Here is a 10,263-nt window from a genome sequence, read left to right as displayed (position 1 = left end):
ACACACACACATGCCCCTACACACACCACTATTCTTTTATGCCTTAGAAAATAAAGCTCTGCACTCTGAGGTGCATCAGCATCCCTCCTGTGCTTGGGACTCCCTGCAATATGGAGCTTCCAGGCACTTTTTCTCCCAACTCCCTAGCACAGGGCAGCATGACTAAATATGAGGCAGTATGGGAACAAGTGAGAGTAGAAGCTGAATTGGTGACTGTCAGTGAAGCATGCTGCAATTTAAATTTTTAACATAAGAGGAGGTGTCAGTCTTAAATTAACATTCTATTTCCACTTTCTATGTCCTTTATCCCCCCCCTCATTCTATTACTTTGACATTTATTTTCACATGTTGCTTCCCTCTGTAAGCCCATTACTTTTATATGGTTTTTTTTCCTTCCTTTACTTAAAAGTCTCTACAACATTCCACATACTTTTTCCTCTTGGTAGTGTCTCTTTCGAGCCAGCCTCCATTTTCTTGTCTGAAACAGCTACACTCATTTGTCCTTTTTAGGGCTTTGATCCTGAAAACCATCTTAAATCCGAAAACACTTAAGCACATGTTTAGCACTGGGGTTAATTTTTACATGAAGTGCAAGGTAAGCATTTACCTGAAGTTGATCAAAGTTCAACTGCTCTGCCAAACAGGTGTAGATTTTATATACATATATATATATATATACATATACATACACGCATGCATGCATATAAAATAAATGTTTTGGTTTGAAACTGAACAGCTTTCCAGAAGGGGAACCACTGGCTCATGAAAAGTATTTGGCAAATTATAACCTCTGTCTCAGGTACCTAAGACATATTGCAGTCATTACCATCAGTCATCTCAGCACCTATCGAGTAAGACCCTGAACAAAACACATCCTCCCTTCACCCGTGACACACAAGTGGGTTTTTTTTCCCACCTGTTTGTTCCTGTGCTGCACTACACCTCTGCAGAGAGGAGCAGCCACTGCGGTAGCAGGGCAGCAGGGGAAGCAGGACATCCTGGAGTTGCTCTGGTACGGGGGCACAAGTGTGGCATCTAGAAGATGTCCACCATCTCAGATGATGCCCAAAGCTCTGTGAAGAGGCTAAGGTGACCTGCCTTTGCATGGGCTCAACAGAGCTTCTCATCGGGAGCCTGCAGAGGAGGGTGGCATGGCCACAGCCCCACGGCACAGATAGCCACCCAGAGAGCTCCTTCAGATTGCAGACTGAGCACCTTTACAGCAGAAGGGAGCTCAGAAGATCTTTCACAGGGTTCCCATCCACTGCTACTCATTGTTTGTACTGAAAAATTATCCTCAAGTGCTCATTTTTCCATTCAGCTCCCATTGCAGCTGTCTCTCAGGTTGCACACAGAAGCTCACTCATGTCTTGAGCAGGGCATCGCTCCACCTTGACCTGGGCTCCTTTGCTTTGTTGGCTGGGTAGTCTAAAAGATGGGAGTATTCATTTCAAGCACAGGAGAGATGTGGCTTTCAAACCGGAGAATTTTCCTATGCAGGATTCCAGAATGTGGGCAGAGGAGTTTGTGTTCGCTTGTGCTCTCAGTCTCTGCCAGAAGCAGGGCTTGACCCACATGCTCCCTCCACCTTTCTTCCCAGGTGAACTGCTTCGCTCCATGCTCAGTTTGCTGCATTTGCTGAACCTGTTCTCAGGTGCTCTATTTTCACATTGTATCAGGAGCCTGAACCATGAATTCTGCTGGGAACAGTTTGCTGTTTTGGGGCTTTACAAAGCCTATATCCGTGTGGGGTTTCAGTCGTTAAGCCCATTTAGGTATGCCAAGGGTACCAAGCGCGTTTAGGTACCTTGCCGAACAGAGATTGTATTAACATTAATAAGAGCTACTTCCACAGGAAAGTAATTGCAAAACTGGGAGCCTTTTTGTTTTGTTTTACTTTTAATTTCGGAGCCTGCTCTCAGAGTAAGACCCTGGGTGAGGAAGTGGAAAGGCAATTACTTCCAGTGTGCTGGGCGAATTTGCCAGAGGAGAGAAACTGAATGTTTGATGTGTTCCCCAAGGCCAATGTTCTACAATTATAAAAATACACTACCTTCCCTGTAACTCTGTGAATATGAAACGAAGCAGCTTACCTACTATTAATTAGCTATATTTTGTAGTTTTATGGACATTGAACATGGTGTGCTAATTTGCATACATTAGCATGTAATTTAGATGCTTACTTCAAGGTATTCAGTTTTATTGCCATTACCTTTTGTGGCCTATTTCTCTAATGACTGTAATGGAATACAAAAGAGATTTCTCATTGTGTTTACCCTGTTACCTTATACATGAGTTTCAGAATAATGTGTCATGCTGAGAAGTGGGAATTTTCCTGCAGAAGGTTTTGCTTTCAAGTCTGAGCCACGTTGTGACCACCCACCCTGCTGAATTTTCTGACGCCGCCTGCATTTCCTTGGCTGCTGTACTTTTTTCACCCGTGTAAGGACACACAATCTTCTAAAAGTCAGGTACAAGTGCAGAAATCTGCTCCATTGCCTGCACTAAAAAAAGAAAGTCAGACACAAGAATTAATGGGTCCTATTCTGTCTATCAGCACCTAAAGGCACAGAGAGAGAAAAATAATCTGCAGCTGGGGAGAGCAGAGCAGGGTCGAAGGGCAGTGCCTGCATCTGCATTCACTGAGAGGCAGGGAGCAAAAATAAAGGGTCTCTTTTTGTTGCAGCTCAGCACTATTTTAGAAAGCGCAGATACTAACTTAATTACCACAGTTCCCTTTTGCACTAGAGCATTGCAGCAGGCTATAAATCAATACTTAAGGTCACATTCCTAAAAGCCCTGAAAACCAGCCTTTTCTCTCACTAAAGCATGTTGTTTGCTACTCCTGCATCAGTGTCGCACAAGTTCAAGATCAGCTAGGGGACAGGGCTAAAACAACGATTATAAAAAGAAATCAGAATTGCAAAACAGTAAGTTGTACAGCGAGCAAGTCCAGCTTGTGGCAGATACCACAACTGCATCAAACCTTCCATCCTCTCCGAGCAGAGAGGCAGGAGACGCATCGGCAGGTGCTCAGGAGTATGAAATGTGTTTCACTGTGTGCTGAATTCTGGTGCTGGAGGCCAAGTTGATGGAAGAAGAGCAGATCTGAAAAAATTACAGTTATTTCTGCTGAGTATATCTTTGGCAACTTTACTGTACATCTGAAATCAATTATACATGTGCATGCATGACATCTTATTTCAATAAATTGTTGGGAATGGGACTCGGGAGTTGCAAAAATAGATATTTTTTTTTTCCATTTGCTTTTCTATTATACCTGCTGACCCAGATATTTCACAACCTTTGGAAGAGAAAACAATTCGTATGAGATTGGGAAGATATGGAAAAAGCCACTTCCAGCTGAGATACACTTGGCACAGCACTGAACGGCCTAGCCAGAGGGAGGCTTCTTTTTGTTTGGGTTGACGCTGGCAGTATGTGGCCAACAGTAATATCAGATATAGAGAGGACTTGCATCCAGGTGCCCAGGGAACTACCAGAATGAGGTGCAGGATCCTGTAAATTTAAAACCTGATTTAGATACTAGATAGTCTTTATCTAAAAAAAAGTCTTTATATAAAAAAAAAACCAAACAGCTTTAATGTTTACAAAGTAATTTAGGAATCTTATTAAATGTGTACATTGCAGGGTGGGGGTGGGGATTAAAGAAGTTAGACATCTATTCAACATTAAAAAACAAATTTCAAGGAAATTTTATTTTCAATGCAAAACTAGATTTTCACCAAAACTGAAATTTAATTTCCAAAACTTGCATGTTTCCTTACCAGGGACTGGGATTCCAGATGGATCACAGCACACTGCTGAACAGCATTATTAGTTCAGGTGCAAAATGGTGCAGATGCATTCAGTTCAGAGCCATCACTTGTAGATTCCCTGGATTTCAGCCCAAATACAGCCCCTGGAGGTCTGCCATACAAGTGGGAGAGCATGGACACATGTCCAGGAGCTCATCATCTCAGGCATGCACTGCGCGGCTCATCAAGATGTCTTTTGATTTAGAAGGCAAGCCTTGGACAATGCATTTTGGACTCCACAAATCACATTTTCCAATGGCATTTGTGAAAAATTTCTGAGAAGAATAGCAAAAGCATGATATCATTTGTAGTTGATGGGGTGAATATTTTTTACCCTTTTGCACGAGTATAAATAGCTCCAATAGTCTGTGACATGTCCATCCTGACAGCAAGGGTCCCCAGAGCACTGGAGCCAGCTTCCTGAGACATTGTTTGACGAGGACCTGGTCTAGATTATGGCATGCACAGGATAAAATTGTCCACGTGCATCTTCACGGTTACACATAAAGACAAAACTAATCTCTTCCTTTCCATTCTTTGTTAGAGAGACTCATGCGTGACTAGTGAACATGTGCTGGCGAGGAAGAGGAAAAAGATATTTCTCTTTTTAAAAACGTTGGTATTCTGATGATGGGCATTACACTGGTTCCTGAACAGCTACAGAGACAGGGCTGTCTTTTTGAAGGTATTCTCAGTTACTAATGCACTTCTGTATATGTTTAGGTTAGAAAATATTGAAAGGCTCCAGACCAAATGGATAAGTATTTGTGGTAAAATTTGACAAAGCTTCTATACTACAGTAAAAACAAGGAAAAATCCCAACATTCAAAGCTATGCCCGGAGTAAATTTACTACTTCCTAATTCATTGATGTGCTGTTGACTTGAAATCATCAGTTAAGGCGTATAAGTCCTCTATGATAAAATAATGTCTGATACAACTTTTTTTGAAGGCTTAAGTAGTGCTGTAGAAGGAAGGAAACCTCAATGTACTTTAAATCATAGCAGGCTAGTCAATGCCTAAACATCCGACAGCACATATTTGTCACATAATTTACTACAGTGACAGTTATGAGCATCCAATTAACAATGCATTCAAAATGTTGCTGTATTATTTAAATCTGATCATTTGCCATAGCTCATCCCAGTCTTCAAGTAGGTACAGCCCAGGCTTTAAGAAACAGTTACAGAGCTATAAATGAGAAAGTGGCTGGGGATTAAACATTGTGCCAAAACTCTAGAAAACAACACCGGGGTTTTCAGAAGAGAGCTGCAATACCTTGAAAGTAAGATGTAAAGCATGGCTTAGGAAAACCTTCAGTCAGTATTTTCTACATGATATGTAAAAGTAATTTTTTATAATGTCTTGTGCTGTTGTGTGATACGACTGGCATGAAAGTAAAAAAGCCTGACTGGGCCTTGACTGTTCTTGTCATACATTCCTCATGCATTTCAGCTGCTGAAGAAGCCTTCTTTTATGCTCAGAGGGGCTGCACTGTTCATTAATCACAGGCTTGCTCAAGCAGTGCCACCATAAATACTAAATATGCATAAAATTCACAACTGAACCTACACTGCCTTTCCCCCCCCTCCCCCTTCCACGGACTATCATATGCAGAAGTGACGTAGAGAAATCCAATAACATAGATAGAATAAACACAAAAAGAGCACTTCCTCATGTCAAGCAGATTTTGCTTGGAGGATTCATTAAGATGATACTTTTCATCTTGGAATTCTTGAATACTGGAGTTTTTACCCTTAATACAGGTAGGTAGTCTTCAGCCATAGTGAGTGTATGGTTTCAGGTTTAAAAGAAAACAAAAATCCTGTAATTATTTCCGTATTATGTGCATACTTTCTCTAAATGCAGCCTCATAAAAGTACATTTCCTTTACATTCACTGTATCATATTTAGAGCTACATATGCTACCAGGCTAAAGGGCTTTCACGCAGACAGCTGAAAACACCCTTAATTAACAACCTTGAACATACGTGTGTGTATATATATATACACACATATTTCTATGTCTGATATGTATAATACTGATTTGATTCACTAATGAATAAAAAAGAAGGGAATACTGTTATTTCTAAATATCTGTCTCATCTATATTCCTTCCATGCCTTGATAATTGCACAGTATGAAATTAACAGTACTTCTGCTTACAGTATGCATATAAATGTTTGTGGATTTGGAGGACTAGAACAAGCAACAGAAATTTGAACAGATTTGTATCCACTCCTAGCTCCTTTGTGGTTTTTTGGTGTAACCTTAATCAAGTCAGAGAAAATCTGCTCCTTTCTTAGGTGATCTATAAAGTGGGATGAGGTTTTTAATCTATATCATACTGATGTTATGAGACTTAGTTGCTGCAGTTAAGGCACTGAAATGTTTTACATGCTTTTGCAGGAGAGTTTCTGCATGGAATACCCATTCCATCACTGTATGAAGGGTCTGTTAAAACAGTACCAGATAAACCTTTCACAGGGAACTTGAATCAAGAGTTATGGATGCTAAAAAGTTCAGAAACTGTGCAATATATTCTTGAGCACCATCTACTGGTACTGAAAATGGTCAAAAACATCCATAGAATCATCAACAAATATGTCGGTCTTCAACAAGTTGAAACTGTGAATAAAAGTAGATGTTTTTTGTTATTTTAAATTACGTTGTTCTGCTCATTTGGTGCTTTGTGATTTGCTTTGGTTTTCTTTTGTGGGGTAGGGGACTTGGGTGTCTACAAAAATGGAAATATCTTGGCCAAAATGCAAAATACAATGATTTGAGATGTGCTGCCACAGCGTCTCCTAACATGCGTAGTTTGCTTACTTTGTGCTTCACGCTCATCAGTTTGTAGACCTCTTTGGCCAGCCTACATCTCCAACACTGCACTCCCTTTTCTTCCCTGGGGGAATCTCCATGTTGCCTAAGCAAAAAACTCCTATGGGTAAAGAAAAAACGAGCCATCATTTAGCCTTGGAAGATAGATAGCCACTTAATCTTTGCAGAAACATTGACAGTTTAGGGGTAGGGTGCATGTCCTGGGCTGACTGTCACCCAGATGCAGTCAGACCACGACATCACCCTCATCTAAGGGCTGGGGAGCCCATGGAGTTCAGGCAAACCTACAGCCAGATGAGGCTTCGGTGCAGCAGCATTTACAGCTACAGATTATCCTTTAATCATGCCAGTGGGCAGTGGCACTGCACTGTGTAAAGCACAGCTTTGCTGATGTGCCTGCATCCACAGTACGAGTGTTTGAAGAGTTCCACGTGCCTGACAAGCACGGGCAGTACAGACACAGCGGGAGGGGAGGTGGAAGGCAGAGGGTCCTTACTCAGTCCTTATCAGCCCTGGGAGCAGGCGGGTTTGCTGGAGAGACTGGAAAGAAACTTACAAAAGTAGGAAAGAACTGGGTGTTGCTGCAGGTATATTCCTTAAGGGAAGCTGTTTCTTTGCTTGTGTTGGCTGACAAGGCCAGTAAAAGGCAAAGCAGGATGATTTTTCCTGAGTGGTGCCTGCAGATATTCTGCTTTTAACAAGCAAAAGACCACAGCCCTCTGCTGACCCTCTTCTGGCAATGTTAGGCACCGGACTCTCATATTTTTATGATATGCCTTCACAATATTTTGGGGATATTGATTAACTCCTTTCTAAGGAAGCCACTGGATAATCCAGTGGAAGACTTGAATCTATCTAGTAACATGCCAGAGGGGAGTCGAACAGAAAAGCCAAAAATGGGAAGAGTAAAACAAGCTGAAATAAAGCTAGGGAAGCGGTTTAAAAGTTTGGTTAATCAAGGCACAAGTCAGCTGAAGTTCAAGTACTATGGAATTGAGGGGCTCAGAATATTCATAACATTATCTTCCTTAGTGTACCAAAATTGACCAATGCCAAGCAGCTGCTTTAGCACTCCAGGACTTTGTGTCCAGTCCCTTATAGCTGAAAGTACAAAATGGGACTGCCCAGGTGAAAATCCCAACTTACTAAAAAATGACTGCCATACTCGAAACTTCTTGCACTCTTTACATCAATTTAAACATTCCTTAGAGCCATAACAAAACCAAAATTCTGCCGACTTTTGCACATATTTTTCTTAAAGATAGAAAAATAAAAATTTTTTAAAAATGTTTTCCAATTTTTACAAATAATCTAAAAGACCAGGATGCAAAGTGTTTTGTATGTTCAGTAATCTACTAATAATACATACGTTTTTTCCCTAAAAGATCTCAGTCTCTGCCTGGAAGAAACATTTTGAACATCATGAAGCCATCTAAACATTTCTTGCAATTGTAGCAAATTTAGGCAGGATTACTGCAGCAATATTCAGGCTTTTGATTCTGCTGACAAAGTTTAAATCCCTCCACCTAATATATACCTCCTGTTTCTCCAAGCCGCAAGGAACACTTTCCAAGACCAAATCTCCATAGCAATCCCTCCGGCTTTTTGGTTTAGAGGAATTTTGGCCTGTGCCATTGGTTACGAGGGCTGGAGAAACTGGGTTACCTGCCAAAAGTCTGGCAACACGTGATGATCAGATAAGCACCCCAAAGCCTTGACTCTGTGATTCCTCACGCCTTGAGCCTTTGCACAAGCACCAGGCTCTAATAACCCTCTGGGGGATGCCAGCAACCAGGGCAAGGGCAATTACTCACGATGGTCCAGAGGGCATGGGTGTAAGCAGCTCGTGTTTCTGGTCAGATGCCAAGCTGAGGTAAAGCCCGGGGAAAGAAGAGCTCAGTTCTGAGGGAGTGAAGATGTGTTGCTGTGGTTTTCCTTGTTAAAGCACAAGAAGGAGAGCAGGCTTTAGGCTCTGTAGGGTTCTCCCCCTCCCCCCTTTTCCTGTTTGAATACAAAATTAAATGTTTAGTTCAAGGAGTTAAGGGTTAGAATCACAAAACTGCCGAAGAGAGGGGCTTCCTTTTTTACCCCACTGCTCTGTGACTAAGACCGGGATCCAGGAAAGATCCACCACGTTTCAATTCCTTCCTCTTCTTCCTGGAGTATGAGAAGATGAGTATCTTTGTATCCATTGATACGTCCTCTCTTTCTTCTCTGGTCTGCCCTCTGCCCAGCAAGCTTCTTACCCTGCTTTCAGCTGTCTCCTCATCAGCCGAACCTTCTTCCCCTCCTCTTTTTGTGCAAGTGTTCAAAACATCATAATCTGATTCCATGCAATTAGGTGTTAAATGCTACTGTGATAAAGCTATACACATTTTGCTTACCTAGTTTTCAAAAGAGGGAATAGAGAAACGAAGGACAAGCCCAAGAATTATAGAACTGGGGAGTTTTTAAGAATATTATCCCACATTCCTGCCACCACATCATGCTCATCCATACCAGCAAATGTGATTCATCCACTTCATGCAGCAGCAATTATTTGTGAAAGCATCCCTCCTTTCCTAAGTGTAAAGCTCTTCTTCATTTTGTTAGGTTATCAAGGTATCAATCATCACAGGGGGGTTGGGTTGTTTTTGTTTGTTTCTGTTTGGTTTTTTTTTTTTCCCTGAGTGTGTACACAGTGGCTTCTTCAATAGCACAGGTCTTACAAGATTTTGTTTCAGAAAAGGACTGTGTACTTCATTAAAGACAAAACAAGAAACACCTAGAGCAACACACACGCACCTATACACACACAGAGAAATAAATGAGAGTAAGTCTTCTGTGACAGCACCGTTTTCCACTGTCTGAGTGATTACAGAGTCCAATGCTTTTTATCAAAGACAACCTCTTTCTCTCCCTTCGAGCTTTAAGTAAATACTTGTGCTAATTGCAGATAGCAGCAGAATACAGCACCGAGTGTTTTGAAACTGGCATGGATGTGAAAGGGGCTAAACAAGCTATGGTAGATTAAACACTGTGGAGTGCTGTTTTTCTGTCACTGTAAGAGTGTATAGTAAAGAGTCCTATGCTATTTTACTGTTTCTGCCCCTGTAATGCATGCCGGATACCTATAATTTATGACACGGAGCCATTGCTTCATGAGTTGCACTTCCTTTTAAACTGATGCTGAACTCGTTAGTGGGGGAAATGTGACAGGCTGATAGTGGTTTCTTATCTGCAGGTTAAACATTGTCAGAATAATTCATGGCCAGGCAACTGTTAGAACTGTAATGTTTTTATAATTAGAGCTGGAGTGGACTGTTCGCTCAGGATCTGAGCTCCAGCAAACAGGCCCCCATCACTGTCAGTCTGAAGCTTGTTGCCTTCCCATCCATCAGATTTCAGGGAGGAAACGTTCTGAAACTCAATCTGCTGAGCTCAGAGGAAATGTCCCCAGCACTGAAGCCACCAGCACTCTGAAAAGCCAAGGATGACCATATTTCCAGCCATCACCACTCAAAAATAACGAGTCAGGTGCCAGACATAAGCTTTACTTTAATATCATAACACTTTTGGGGGCTGTAATGTTATTGCTATTTTTGTCCTCTCAACTTTTAATCATT

The 10,263-nt window shown here is 41.5% G+C and overlaps 1 long non-coding RNA gene across 1 annotated transcript; it reads right to left on the bottom strand.

Annotated features, from left to right (window-relative positions):
- Positions 1-559: 559 nt before the first annotated feature.
- Positions 560-8,606, bottom strand: LOC130147091 (uncharacterized). The gene is made up of 4 exons (XR_008821114.1): positions 8,473-8,606; positions 6,647-6,758; positions 2,987-3,108; positions 560-2,504 (listed from the first exon to the last, which is right to left on the bottom strand). It is a non-coding gene; the product is annotated as an uncharacterized LOC130147091 (long non-coding RNA).
- Positions 8,607-10,263: the final 1,657 nt, after the last annotated feature.

This window comes from Falco biarmicus, chromosome 3 (genome assembly GCF_023638135.1).
Source record: "Falco biarmicus isolate bFalBia1 chromosome 3, bFalBia1.pri, whole genome shotgun sequence".
Taxonomy (NCBI): Eukaryota; Metazoa; Chordata; class Aves; order Falconiformes; family Falconidae; genus Falco; species Falco biarmicus.
Note: the sequence above shows the minus strand (reverse complement) of the source record. Positions and strands in the feature narration are given on the sequence as shown.